The sequence below is a fragment of the Bufo bufo genome, chromosome 11, assembly GCF_905171765.1.
Source record: "Bufo bufo chromosome 11, aBufBuf1.1, whole genome shotgun sequence".
Lineage (NCBI taxonomy): Eukaryota > Metazoa > Chordata > Amphibia > Anura > Bufonidae > Bufo > Bufo bufo.
The window spans coordinates 56603570-56618025 of record NC_053399.1 but is presented as its reverse complement, the minus strand read 5'-3'; positions in this window follow the sequence as shown (position 1 = coordinate 56618025).

Here is a 14456-nt window from a genome sequence, read left to right as displayed (position 1 = left end):
AGCTGCTGACTGTCCTCTAGTACCTCGTCCTCTCTGTGAGCTGAGCCCACAGCATACAATACTTTTTTGGCTCTGGGAACAGAAAAGGACAGAGGCAGGTTGAGGACAGGTGAGAGAGCAGGGCCTGCTCCAGGGCCATGCCAACTAAGGGTTGTGTCAGACGAACCCACTGACTCTTGGCTGGGGATGTCTGATGTCACTTGTGACGAAGTCAAAGATCAACCAGTCAAGAACCTCTGAGTTGCTGGTCACGACACGACCGCTAGCTGAGACTGGGAGCTCAGGCCTCCCAAAGTGACCCCTGCTGCCACGGCCCCTTACTCTGCTGCGACCTCTGCCTGCGCCAGAAACATTTAGGCCTCTGCCACTCCCCTGTGCAGGGCCTGGCACTTCTCTGCCTAACATACTGTTAGATCAAATAAATAAAAAGGAAATTAAAACACCCCACAAAAGCCTTTACTTCAGATAAATGCACCACTGAGCGGTAAATGTGTTTTTCATTTTTGCTCCAATACACATCACAAAAGGCTTTACAAGAAATAACTACACTGCTGAGCGGCAAATATATTTTTTCTTTTTCTGCTAAAACACCCTACCAAAGCCTTTACTATTTCCTTGTAATAACCCCTGTTAATGCCTGTATCAAACAGCACTTGCAACCTAAGGCCCCTTGCAGACGAGCTAGAATTCCACGCGGGTGCAATGCGTGATGCAAACGCCCGCATGGAATCTGGACCCATTCATTTTAATGGGGCTCTGTACATGTGCGTTGGTTTTCTTGTTCTATATTCCGCGATTTTCACGCAACACTGGCCCCATAGAAGTGAATGGAGCTGCGTGAAAATCGCATCTGCGCTTTCTTTGCGTTTTTCACGGATGGTTGATAAGAGATGTTGTTTGTATACATTCAGTTTTTTATCACACGCGTTCAAAACGCACCAAAACGCATTGCACTCACGTGATAAAAACTGAACTGAACGCGATTGCAGGCAAAACAGAATGACTTTGCCAGTGAAATCGCGCCTTTTTCACTGAACGCATTCGCAACGCATCCGGACCTAATCCGGACACGTTCGTCTGCAAGGGGGCTAATACGAATGGTTTGCTGGAATTACAGAGCTGTATAATGGCAATTTGGATCCCCAGTCAGTGCTGCAAGGTGTAATAGGATTGTTCCTATTAACCAGGCTGTCACCTCCCCGAATGAAACCTGTTCAACAGAAATGCAGTAGAATTATTCCTCCTTATCCTTTCCCTACACATTGAATAATCTTTCCCTGCACTTGTAAATCTTTTTTTTTGTAGAATGGCGATTTTTCTATCACTGTCCCTAGCACCTACAAACACGTCTCTCCCTGCACTAAGTACGCTGGTGAATGGTAGAATCTAAGATGGCTGCTGTATTTATAGGGCTGTGACATCTCAGGGCTGGCTGCTGATTGGCTGCATGCATGTATGGGTGATCCCGCCTTCCCAGAGTTCCTTTCTCCATGTCCTCACACGTGCAGCAGCCATTTTAGGAAAATTGCGATCCGTTACTACGAAGCGCGAGGAAATTCGCATTCCACTTCATCATCACCTTTGATTCGCTAATCTCTAGTTGCAGCGTTATGGTCTGGAAAATGTTTTGTGGCATTCACTGGGCCCACTCATCCATTTGAAAGGCACGCTCAACTGATTTGGGTATGAATCAGTCCTTGCAGATCATGTAGAAAACACTTTGTAGAAAAACATCATATATCTAATCTAAGATGGATGGTAGCCTAGAGAAGGCTATTTCAATGTGAGACATTGGATCGTAAAAATAAACACTGTAGAACTAGAAGGGTTAAATAAGGTGTGTAATTTTAGGGTATTTTCATTAACTGCATCATGGTTTTTAATGTTTAGCTATTAGGCATATTAATGTACGGTAATTGCTTGTGATTATTTGCATTGCTATTTAACATTTTGTGATGTCATATGCATGTTTAAACCTGTGGCTTGCTTCCATCTTTACGCATGAGTAAGGGGCATGGCGTCCGGATAAGTCGCATTTGATGAGAAGGTGGAGAAAACTTGGCTGCTAAAGAATAACGCTAAAGTATTCCATACAAAGATGAAAATAAAGGATTGAAGATGTTGTTTGTACCCAAGAAATTGTGAGTAGAAATCATTTGTCTCAACGCATTGAAATGTTATGGCTCTTTGACCAGCATCACTTAAAACTTACATTTCATGTACACTCACCTAAAGAATTATTAGGAACACCATACTAATACGGTGTTGGACCCCCTTTTGCCTTCAGAACTGCCTTAATTCTACGTGGCATTGATTCAACAAGGTGCTGATAGCATTCTTTAGAAATGTTGGCCCATATTGATAGGATAGCATCTTGCAGTTGATGGAGATTTGAGGGATGCACATCCAGGGCACGAAGCTCCCGTTCCACCACATTCCAAAGATGCTCTATTGGGTTGAGATCTGGTGACTGTGGGGGCCATTTTAGTACAGTGAACTCATTGTCATGTTCAAGAAACCAATTTGAAATTAATCGAGCTTTGTGACATGGTGCATTATCCTGCTGGAAGTAGCCATCAGAGGATGGCTACATGTTCTCATTCTGTTTACACCAAATTCAGACTCTACCATTTGAATGTCTAAACAGAAATCGAGACTCATCAGACCAGGCAACATTTTTCCAGTCTTCAACAGTCCAATTTTGGTGAGCTTGTGCAAATTGTAGCCTCTTTTTCCTATTTGTAGTGGAGATGAGTGGTACCCGGTGGGGTCTTCTGCTGTTGTAGCCCATCCGCCTCAAGGTTGTGCGTGTTGTGGCTTCACAAATGCTTTGCTGCATACCTCGGTTGTAACGAGTGGTTATTTCAGTCAACGTTGCTCTTCTATCAGCTTGAATCAGTTGGCCCATTCTCCTCTGACCTCTAGCATCCACAAGGCATTTTTGCCCACAGGACTGCCGCATACTGGATGTTTTTCCCTTTTCACACCATTCTTTGTAAACCCTAGAAATAGTTGTGCGTGAAAATCCCAGTAACTGAGCAGATTGTGAAATACTCAGACCGGCCCGTCTGGCACCAACAACCATGCCACTCTCAAGATTGCTTAAAGAGGACCTTTCACTTGTATAAACTATGTGAACTGAGTATGCTGCCATATAGAGCGGTGCCCGGGGATCTCACTGCACTTACTATTATCCTCGGGCGCCGCTCCGTTCTCCCGTTATAGGCTCCGGTACCTTTGCTCCTTAAGTTATAGTAGGCGGGTCTTCCCTTGTCCTGTGGGCGTCTCCTTCTTCTAGGCTGCAGCGCTGGCCAATCGCAGCGCACAGCTCACAGCCTGGGAGGTTTTTTTCTCCTAGGCTGTGAGCTGTGTGCTGCGATTGGCCAGCGCTGCAGCCTAGGAGAAGGAGACGCCCACAGGACAAGGGAAGACCCGCCTACTATAACTTAAGGAGCAAAGGTACCGGAGCCTATAACGGGAGAACGGAGCGGCGCCCGGGGATAATAGTAAGTGCAGTGAGATCCCCGGGCGCCGCTCTATATGGCAGCATACTCAGTTCACTTAGTTTATACAAGTGAAAGGTCCTCTTTAAATCACCTTTCTTTCCCATTCTGACATTCAGTTTGGAGTTCAGGAGATTGTCTTGACCAGGACCACACCCCTAAATGCATTGAAGCAACTGCCATGTGATTGGTTGACTAGATAATTGCATTAATGAGAAAAAAAATAGGTGTTTCTAATAATTCTTTAGGTGAGTGTATATTGCTGCAGATTTGCCACAGAATTAACCCGATTGGTGAAATACACTTTGGATTCCAGAGTATATCAACATTTAAAATCCACACCACAGGTCAAGTTACGCAGCAGAATTGTTTTTACAGCATGTGGATGAGATTTCTGGAAAACATCCAATTTGCTGCTAATTTAAAACATTCGGGGCCGTGGCCGAATTTCGGCCTGCTTACAGGGGGTTCGCAATACATGGGCATCGGCCGTGTGCACCCCGCACCACAGATCGTGGACCCATTCACTTCAATGGGTCCACAGTCATGGAGATGCGGAACAGAGTCACAGATCGGAACCCTTGTGCTTCCGTGGTGTTCCTGGCCGTGCCTCCGCACCGCAAAAAAGTAGTGCATGCACTACATTTTTGCAGTACGGACCATCGGATGCAGATCGCGGACCCCATTTAAGTGAATGGGTCCGTGATCCGCATGCGGTTGCCCCACGGTCGAGCCCGTGCATTGCGGACCGCAATTTGCAGTCTGCAGCACGGGCCCGACCGACACACGGCCGTGGACATGAGCCCTTATGTTGAGTTACCCTCAAAGAGATTTTTCTGGTGACAGATTTTCTTTAATATTAGTAGCTGCAAGGGAGACCAGTTTTTTGGACAGGTAAGTTTATATGATCTTCTGTTGAGAAGCTGATTAATGAAAAAAAACTATATTATGCTGTAAAACAAAAAAACGGATAAAGGAAGATCTTAATGTCTGCAGATGATCTTAAAGTATTGACAAGACCAGAGGAACACTAATCAGTGATGGTTATGAGCTCCCATTTAAAGGTCAACATGAAAAGTCAAACATCTTATCACGGCTGCTCAATGTCTACTCAATGAGATACTGCTGCTCAATGAGTCTATTGTTTTCAGGTACAATGACTTTGTACAGATGACTTTTATCTTATATTGTCTAATTATTTTCACAGCAACAAGAATAGACACGTACAGTAAGTAATATTTATTTGCCTTTTGCAAAGGAATTCAAGAGGGGCCTGGACGTATTTCTGGAGTGTAATAATATTGCAGGATATAGCTACTAAAGAGGGGTCGTTGATCCAGGGAGTTATTCTGATTGCCTGATTGGAGTCGGGAGGGAATTTTTTATTCCCCTAAAGTGGAGAAAATTGGCTTCTACCTCACAGGGGTTTTCTTTTTTTGCCTTCCTCTGGATCAACTTGCAGGATAACAGGCCGAACTGGATGGACAAATGTCTTTTTTCGGCCTTATGTACTACTACTATGTTACTATACCGTAATTTGCACTATTTTCCCTCAAAAGAGGGGAAATGGCAATGCTTCTTATAAAGCAAAAATTATGAGCACTTCTATTATGGAACAGCTCATTAGTAGAGTAGGACCAGGGAACGGTGAATACAGTAGGTGCTGGATTTATTCACAGCACCCTGGTCTTCTGCTTTGGGCATCAGTGCTATAGCTATGTCCTGCAGGAAGAGGGTGCTGGATCCCCCGAGTGGTGCCACCATCTGGAGCAGGAGAGGTAAGTTATTTTATTTGTGATCGGATCGGCTCATGTAAGAACACACCCTACCTAACTCTACCTAATAGCAGCAGGATTATGCCGGAACTGCTGTAGAAGGGCAGCCTAAAGGGGCCAAAAATAACAGACCATAGATATAGCAAAAGGTATTTTTATGACATGTAATTACATAACCAAATCTAATTTTTTAATGATATGAAGCCGCTGAATCTGCGCCAATACGAAAAGAGTGACCAGTAATAGACAAAGGGTTAACCCCTGAATTGTCCAACAATAGGCGGATGAACTTGAGGAACGTATTAATATTCAAGGGAGCATCTCCCAACATGAGCAAGTAGGAATCAGCTGGTTTAGCCTTGATAAACTGCAACCATTGATGTAATACACTCACCGGGCACGATTTATTACCCGTGGCAAAATACTTGACCGTTACAGGTTCCCCCGGCCGGGTCGTCTTAGAAGCTACTAAGGCAAGGATATAGCAAGAGCTGCTCCAGAACCACTGACTCTAGAGTAAGTAATTTAAATATGTGTTGGCACAGGAACTCTCACCCGGCCTGAGGAACCCATAGAAAGGCAAGTAGATGGCTTTTTTAATTATTCTGCAACATGTCTGATAAAGACCTAAACATGCTGCCAGAAAAAGGCTGTCGAGTGGGTCGTTTCTTAATGGACACCTTCTGAACAGTGATGGCCAGTTCGCAGTGTTCACCAGCGAACACATGCGATCTGCCATCTTAACTGACAAGTCCGGCAAGGCACAGGTAAGTCCTTACCTGTGCCTGTGCCCGAGCCGGTCTGAAATGAAATGCGGTCTCAGGGATCAGGCAGTTCCGAGAACGGCCCCCGAGGCTGTTCTCGGAACTGCCTGCTCCCGGAGACGGCAATTCATTTCAGACCGGCTCGCACACAGGAACAGGTAAGGACTTACCTGTGCCTCGCCGGACTTGTCAGTTAAGATGGCAGATCGCATGTGTTCGCTGGCGAACACTGCGAACTGGCCATCACTGCTTCTGAATACCCTTTAATAAGGCCTTAACAGGATGGTCTGAGAACAGAGACGGTTGATCGGGACACTGGCAATACCAATAATGTTGAATACCAGCTAGGTATAGTTTAATAGTGCTATGGGCCAACTGTAGATAAGAGTGGCAAAAAGCAACAAATGCGAGTATGTAAGTCATAGGCCCCTCTCCGCAGGCGGATAGGTATGTATAAATCTACTAAACAAGTGCCAGGCCATCTTATATGTCCTGAGGGTATTAGTGGACAATGATTTTGCCATAAGACTTCTGGCTACAGCGAGATGTGCCACTAATCCATCAGCAACTGGAAATGATGAGAAGTTGGCGTCGGCAAACGATCTGCGCCCGAAAAACATGAAAAAGAGTTGAAGATAAAACCGGGACAGAGCATCCGCTGTGACATTACACTGCCCACTAATATGTGTGCAAATGAAGTGAAAATTATATTGTAAAGACAGCCAAATGAACCTCCTCACAAATGACATTATGTGTTTCGAACCAGATCTACCCTACATAAGGATGTCAGCCACTTTTATTTTATTTTAATTCTTCATTTCATATTTAACCGACCTTACCCAGGGCCTACTCATGACCTCTTTAATGAACCCGTGCTACCTAAAGCCTGTAACGTGACCAGCTACCGCAACCGTGCCAGTAGCCGTGACGTGGATATCGAAACCGTGCCTATACCCTGCCCCAATCAACTAATAACTATGGCTATAGTCCTGTCAGGACCAACATTGCTGCTGCGTTGTATGTTGTTATCGTGACCGGACCGCCGAGACCACACTGCCTGTGGCCATTACCGGCTTACTAGCCTTGTATCTGTCGTAGTAACAGGGTTCGTAATCTCGCGTCTGTAGTCGTGACAGGACTTATGATCGTACCTGTAGTCATGACAGACTTCGTAATATCGTGCCTGTAGTTGTGACCGTGCCTGTAGTCATGACAGGACTCATAACCTCAAGTCTGTAGTAGTGACAGACTTCGAAATATCGTGCCTGTAGTCGTGATAGGACTCATAACCTCGTGTCTGTAGTCGGGCCAGACTTCGTAATATCGTGCCTGTAGGCGTGACAGGACTCGTGCACTCCTATGGACATTGAGGGAGGGCGAGCATACCCGTATGAAAACCGTTAACTAAGCTGTTGAGCACGAACTGTACCCAACCTGGGTCTGGATGAGCGGCTAAGTAACAACTAAGGAGTTCCACATACACCACACTTAGTCATGCAGGATTATTGCCCTTTTGAGGGCAAGAAACTCGGGGGTGGGCCCTAAAGCAAATAGCACACAAATGCAACAATCTACACTGGCTGTAGTAGCACGCAGAATAATTGAAATTGTTCCAAATTTGTGATTTACCTAAATATTTTATTGGCCGACCCAACTTATCCACCTCGGAGACTACACTGCTAACTGACGGGCCCGGAACAGCGATAGACTGGGAAAGTTCCGTTGTGTAGTTAATATTAGAACACCACCCAGCAGTATGGCGTAGGAGTTACAAACCGTACAGGTTGGGGCTTTAAGTCCCACAAAATGGTGACAAAATAGCTCTGTATCATTAATAGACCAATCAACGGTTTGCTGACACTGTGCAAGAGCAGCTGCTGCCTAAGCCGAAAATGAGCAGTGATAGTCGTAAAATGCAGTACCACCATATTTGTATACCAGGTCTACCACTTTATACATATAGAGGTCTAACTCCTCCCTCCTAAGTGGGCTTAAGCGTACAACCACGTCCCAAAACAAGCTAAAGGCAAACACAAACTCTGCAATATTGAGCTCTAGCGTCCCCAGATTCCAATATCACCAAACCCTCACCGCAGGTTATGGTTTTGTTATCTAGGGCCTCATGAGTAGCTATGAGAAGAGATGCCAGGTTAACATCTTTTCTTTCAAGGATGTCTTGTCATATGTTAGTGGGTATGAAATGTGAAGGTGCAATAGTGGGAGTAGGACTCGACCCACCAGGAGCATAAACTGTGAAAAAGTGGCCACCGTCGATGTCTGCCCCATCAAGCCAGAAGCAGCAGTACTGGCTTTGACTGTGTCCAGTCTAGCCTGAATGTCAGACATTGAAGAAGCCATTTTATTAATGACAGCGTGTAGCTGCGTAAGTGAAGTCTGAATGGTATTCATTGATACCACTACCTGGCTTGGTGCAGCCGAATCCATAGAGAGAAGACGGTAAAGTTCTGCCTTTCTAGCTGAGGCTGAGAACGGGATTTCTCTTTTTACTAATTCTGCCGTCAATTAGGGGAAGGTCCTCTAACGACCTCAACAATGGTACAGTACCTCGTACTGATTGCAAATCACCACTGTCGTGAGAGGAGGATGAGCCCTCAGCGAGAAACTCTTGAGACAACTCCCTACTAAAAGAGATAAATAAATCAAGGGACCAAACTAGCACCCTAATTGACAAGCATCGTGCAAACCCTGAATAACCATATACCTACACCTAAGTATGAAAGATGTATAGACAAGCGCCACCTACAACCGTGACTAAATACACGTGAACCTATAGTCGTGAACCATTACACCCCGCACCTGTAATCGTGACAGGACTAATGACCCTGGACGTGGACTACAGTCGTGCTAGAGTTTACCATGCTGAGCCTGTAGTCGTGACGGAACTAGAAATCGAGTCTGAAGACGTGACAGACAAATCAATGCTGCGCCTGTAGTTGTGACAGTACTTCAAATCGAGTCTGTAGTCGTGACAGACATTGCACTGTTGCCTGTAGTCGTGACAGGACTAGTAAACGAGTCTGTAGTCGTGAAAGACATAGCCCCGTTGCCTGAAGTCGTGACAGGACTTGAAATTGAGTCTTTAGTCCTGACAGACATTGTCCCATTGCCTGTAGTCGTGACAGGACTTGAAATCGACAAAAAAAAGGGGGTTAGTCAGCACTAGTGTTGAGCGAACAGTTCGAGCATAGTTCGGGTCCGTACCGAATTTTGGGGTGTTCGTGACACGGACCCGAACCCGAACTTTTTCGTAAAAGTTCGGGTTCGGGTTCGTCGTTCGGCATGTATTTTGGCGCATTTTGAAAGGCTGCAAAGCAGCCAATCAACATGCATCATACTACTTGCCCTAAGATGCCATCGCAGCCATGCCTACTATTGGCAAGGCTGTGATTGGCCAAGTGCAGCATGTGACTCAGCCTCTTTATAAGCTTGTGCGCACGTCGGGACGTGCTCACTCCCGATGTGAATAGAACAGGGATAGACACAGCTGATGCTAGGGCGAGAATAGGCAGGGATAATTGAATAACTGGAAGCAAATTTCTCTCCTCCACCTGTGATTCATCTGAACAACTGCAGCTGAGCTGCTTTTTTGATAGGGATTGGCTATTTTTAGAGTGGCCAGAGTGATTTTTCCATCCACATGTACCTGGGCTGACCGCCGGCCGCCATTTTGCGACTTGTAGTGCTGCAGCAGAAGCTGCCACAGTGTGCATTCCAAAGCTCCAAACAAGTCAGACATCTACACCTGGGATTCAGACCAATAGCGATTTAGCAGCACAGTCCAAGGCTATTTTTTTTAAAGGTTGTGCAGACCATTTTGTGGCACATGTTACTGGGCTGATAGGCGGCGGCCATCTTGGGACTAGTGCTGCAGCACAATCTCTCCCAACGTCCATTAATCACTTGTAATAGTGGTCTGTGCCATAGAAATCCTACATCAGGGACTTGGGTGTGCTTGTGTCACCCCTACTAATACCAGTCCACCTGTAATCCATACAGTGAAAAGCCATAAAGTATTCCAGTGAGGGAATTTTTATTTTATTTAAAAAAGGCCAAGTTAGTTTATCTGGCGTTCAATATACTAGATACAGTTAGGCCTGCGTTTCATACATCTGGAATTAGCAAACTAATGTGCTGGGGTTGGGAAAACATATATGTACCCATACTAGAATCTGTCAAAGAAAGCGGTACTCACATATAACAGTCATTCCATCTGTAATCCATACAGTCAAAAGACTGAAAGTATTCCAGTGAGGGGATTTTTTTTATTCAAAAAAGGCCAAGTTAGTTTATCTGGCGTTCAATATACTAGATACAGTTAGGCCTGCGTTTCATACATCTGGAATTAGCAAACTAATGTGCTGGGGTTGGGAAAACATATATGTACCCATACTAGAATCTGTCAAAGAAAGCGGTACTCACATATAACAGTCATTCCATCTGTAATCCATACAGTCAAAAGACTGAAAGTATTCCAGTGAGGGAATTTTTTTTATTTAAAAAAGGCCAAGTTAGTTTATCTGGCGTTCAATATACTAGATACAGTTAGGCCTGCGTTTCATACATCTGGAATTAGCAAACTAATGTGCTGGGGTTGGGAAAACATATATGTACCCATACTAGAATCTGTCAAAGAAAGCGGTACTCACGTATAACAGTCATTCCATCTGTAATCCATACAGTCAAAAGACTGAAAGTATTCCAGTGAGGGGATTTTTTTTATTTAAAAAAGGCCAAGTTAGTTTATCTGGCGTTCAATATACTAGATACAGTTAGGCCTGCGTTTCATACATCTGGAATTAGCAAACTAATGTGCTGGGGTTGGGAAAACATATATGTACCCATACTAGAATCTGTCAAAGAAAGCGGTACTCACATATAACAGTCATTCCATCTGTAATCCATACAGTCAAAAGACTGAAAGTATTCCAGTGAGGGAATTTTTTTTATTTAAAAAAGGCCAAGTTAGTTTATCTGGCGTTCAATATACTAGATACAGTTAGGCCTGCGTTTCATACATCTGGAATTAGCAAACTAATGTGCTGGGGTTGGGAAAACATATATGTACCCATACTAGAATCTGTCAAAGAAAGCGGTACTCACATATAACAGTCATTCCATCTGTAATCCATACAGTCAAAAGACTGAAAGTATTCCAGTGAGGGGATTTTTTTTATTTAAAAAAGGCCAAGTTAGTTTATCTGGCGTTCAATATACTAGATACAGTTAGGCCTGCGTTTCATACATCTGGAATTAGCAAACTAATGTGCTGGGGTTGGGAAAACATATATGTACCCATACTAGAATCTGTCAAAGAAAGCGGTACTCACATATAACAGTCATTCCATCTGTAATCCATACAGTCAAAAGACTGAAAGTATTCCAGTGAGGGAATTTTTTTTATTTAAAAAAGGCCAAGTTAGTTTATCTGGCGTTCAATATACTAGATACAGTTAGGCCTGCGTTTCATACATCTGGAATTAGCAAACTAATGTGCTGGGGTTGGGAAAACATATATGTACCCATACTAGAATCTGTCAAAGAAAGCGGTACTCACATATAACAGTCATTCCATCTGTAATCCATACAGTCAAAAGACTGAAAGTATTCCAGTGAGGGGATTTTTTTTATTTAAAAAAGGCCAAGTTAGTTTATCTGGCGTTCAATATACTAGATACAGTTAGGCCTGCGTTTCATACATCTGGAATTAGCAAACTAATGTGCTGGGGTTGGGAAAACATATATGTACCCATACTAGAATCTGTCAAAGAAAGCGGTACTCACATATAACAGTCATTCCATCTGTAATCCATACAGTCAAAAGACTGAAAGTATTCCAGTGAGGGAATTTTTTTTATTTAAAAAAGGCCAAGTTAGTTTATCTGGCGTTCAATATACTAGATACAGTTAGGCCTGCGTTTCATACATCTGGAATTAGCAAACTAATGTGCTGGGGTTGGGAAAACATATATGTACCCATACTAGAATCTGTCAAAGAAAGCGGTACTCACATATAACAGTTATTCCATCTGTAATCCATACAGTCAAAAGACTGAAAGTATTCCAGTGAGGGAATTTTTATTTTATTTAAAAAAGGCCAAGTTAGTTTATCTGGCGTTCAATATACTAGATACAGTTAGGCCTGCGTTTCATACATCTGGAATTAGCAAACTAATGTGCTGGGGTTGGGAAAACATATATGTACCCATACTAGAATCTGTCAAAGAAAGCGGTACTCACATATAACAGTCATTCCATCTGTAATCCATACAGTCAAAAGACTGAAAGTATTCCAGTGAGGGAATTTTTTTTTTATTTAAAAAAGGCCAAGTTAGTTTATCTGGCGTTCAATATACTAGATACAGTTAGGCCTGCGTTTCATACATCTGGAATTAGCAAACTAATGTGCTGGGGTTGGGAAAACATATATGTACCCATACTAGAATCTGTCAAAGAAAGCGGTACTCACATATAACAGTCATTCCATCTGTAATCCATACAGTCAAAAGACTGAAAGTATTCCAGTGAGGGGATTTTGCTTATAAAAAATAATATATTTCATTGTGGTGCGAGTTGAATCGCAACAATGAAGAAAAATACTATTAAGGGACGAGGACGCGGTCGTGGTGGTGTCCGTGGAGCCTCTGTTGCTGGTAGAGGACGTGGCCGTTCGGCCCCAGGCGCACACAGTAGGGAACGAACTCCCTCAACTAGCCGGCAGAATGTACCGCAATATCTCGCGGGGCCCAATGCCGCTCTTAGGATGGTAAGGCCTGAGCAGGTACAGGCATTAATCGATTGGGTGGCCGACAGTGCTTCCAGCACGTTCACCACATGGTCTTACACCCAGTCTTCTGCGGAAAGCGCACAGGTGACACCTGAAAACCAAGCCCATCAGTCTGTCACATCACCCCCAAGCATATCAGGGAAACGGTCTGAGCCACAAGTTATGCAGCAGTCTCTTCTTCTGTTTGAAGACTCTGCTTCCAGGGTTTCCCAGGGGCGTCCACCTAGCCCTTCCCCAGTGGAGGAAGACATACCATGCACTGACGCACAACCACTTATGTCTCCAGATGAAGAGGACATGGGAATACCACCACAGCAGAGTCACCGACTCTCTGATGATGACGAAACACAGGTGCCCACTGCCGCGTCTTTTTGCAGTGTGCAGACTGAACAGGAGGAGGTCAGGGAGGGAGACTGGGTGGAAGACGATGCAGAGGACGATGAGGTCTTAGACCCCACATGGACTGAAGGTCGTGGCGATGACTTTCACAGTTCAGAGGAAGAGGTAGTGGTGAGACCGAGACAACAGCGAAGCCAAAGAGGGAGCAGGGGGCCAAAGCAGACGAGCCGCCGCCCCCAGAGTTCGCCTGCTACTGGACATCGCCAACAGGGACCCAGCCCCACAAAGGCAGCTTCAAAGAGTTCCCTGGCATGGCACTTCTTTAAACAATGTCCTACCGACAAGACCCGAGTGACTTGCACGCTCTGCCATCAGAGCCTGAGGCGAGGCATTAACGTTCTGAACCTCAGCACAACCTGCATGACCAGGCATCTACATGCAAAGCATGAACTGCAGTGGGGTACACACCTTAAAAACCAGGCACTCGCTGAGGCTCCCCCTGCTCCCTCTACCGCTGCTGCCTCGGCTTCCGCCTCGAGAGGAATGTTGCCACCTGCCGAGCAGCAAACAGAGGATGTGCCACCGACACCACCACCACCGCCACCGTCAACTAGCGTCTCCACTATATCACACAGCAGCGTTCAGCTCTCAATATCTCAAACCTTAGAGAGGAAGCGCAAATTCCCCCCGAGTCACCCTCGAGCCCTTGGCCTGAACGCCAGCATTTCTAAACTGCTGGCCTTTGAAATGCTGTCATTCCGGCTGGTGGACACAGACAGCTTCAAACAGCTGATGGCCATGGCTGTCCCGCAGTATGTGGTTCCCAGCCGCCACTACTTCTCCAAGACAGCCGTGCCTTCCCTGCACATGCAAGTGTCCGATAAAATCAAGTGTGCACTGCGCAACGCCATTTGTGGCAAGGTCCACCTAACCACAGATACGTGGACCAGTAAGCACGGCCAGGGACGCTATATCTCACTAACTGCACACTGGATGAATGTAGTGGCGGCTGGGCCCCCGGCGGACAGTTCCTTGGCGCACGTCCTTCCGCCCCCTAGGATCGCAGGGCATCATTCTCTGCCTCCTGTAGCCTCCTCCTCCTACTCGGCTTCCTCCTCCACTGCTTCCACCAGCTCATCCGGTCAGCCACACACCTTCACCACCAACTTCAGCACAGCCCGGGGTAAACGTCAGCAGGCCATTCTGAAACTCATATGTTTGGGGGACAGGCCCCACAGCGCAAAGGAGTTGTGGCGGGGTATTGAACAAC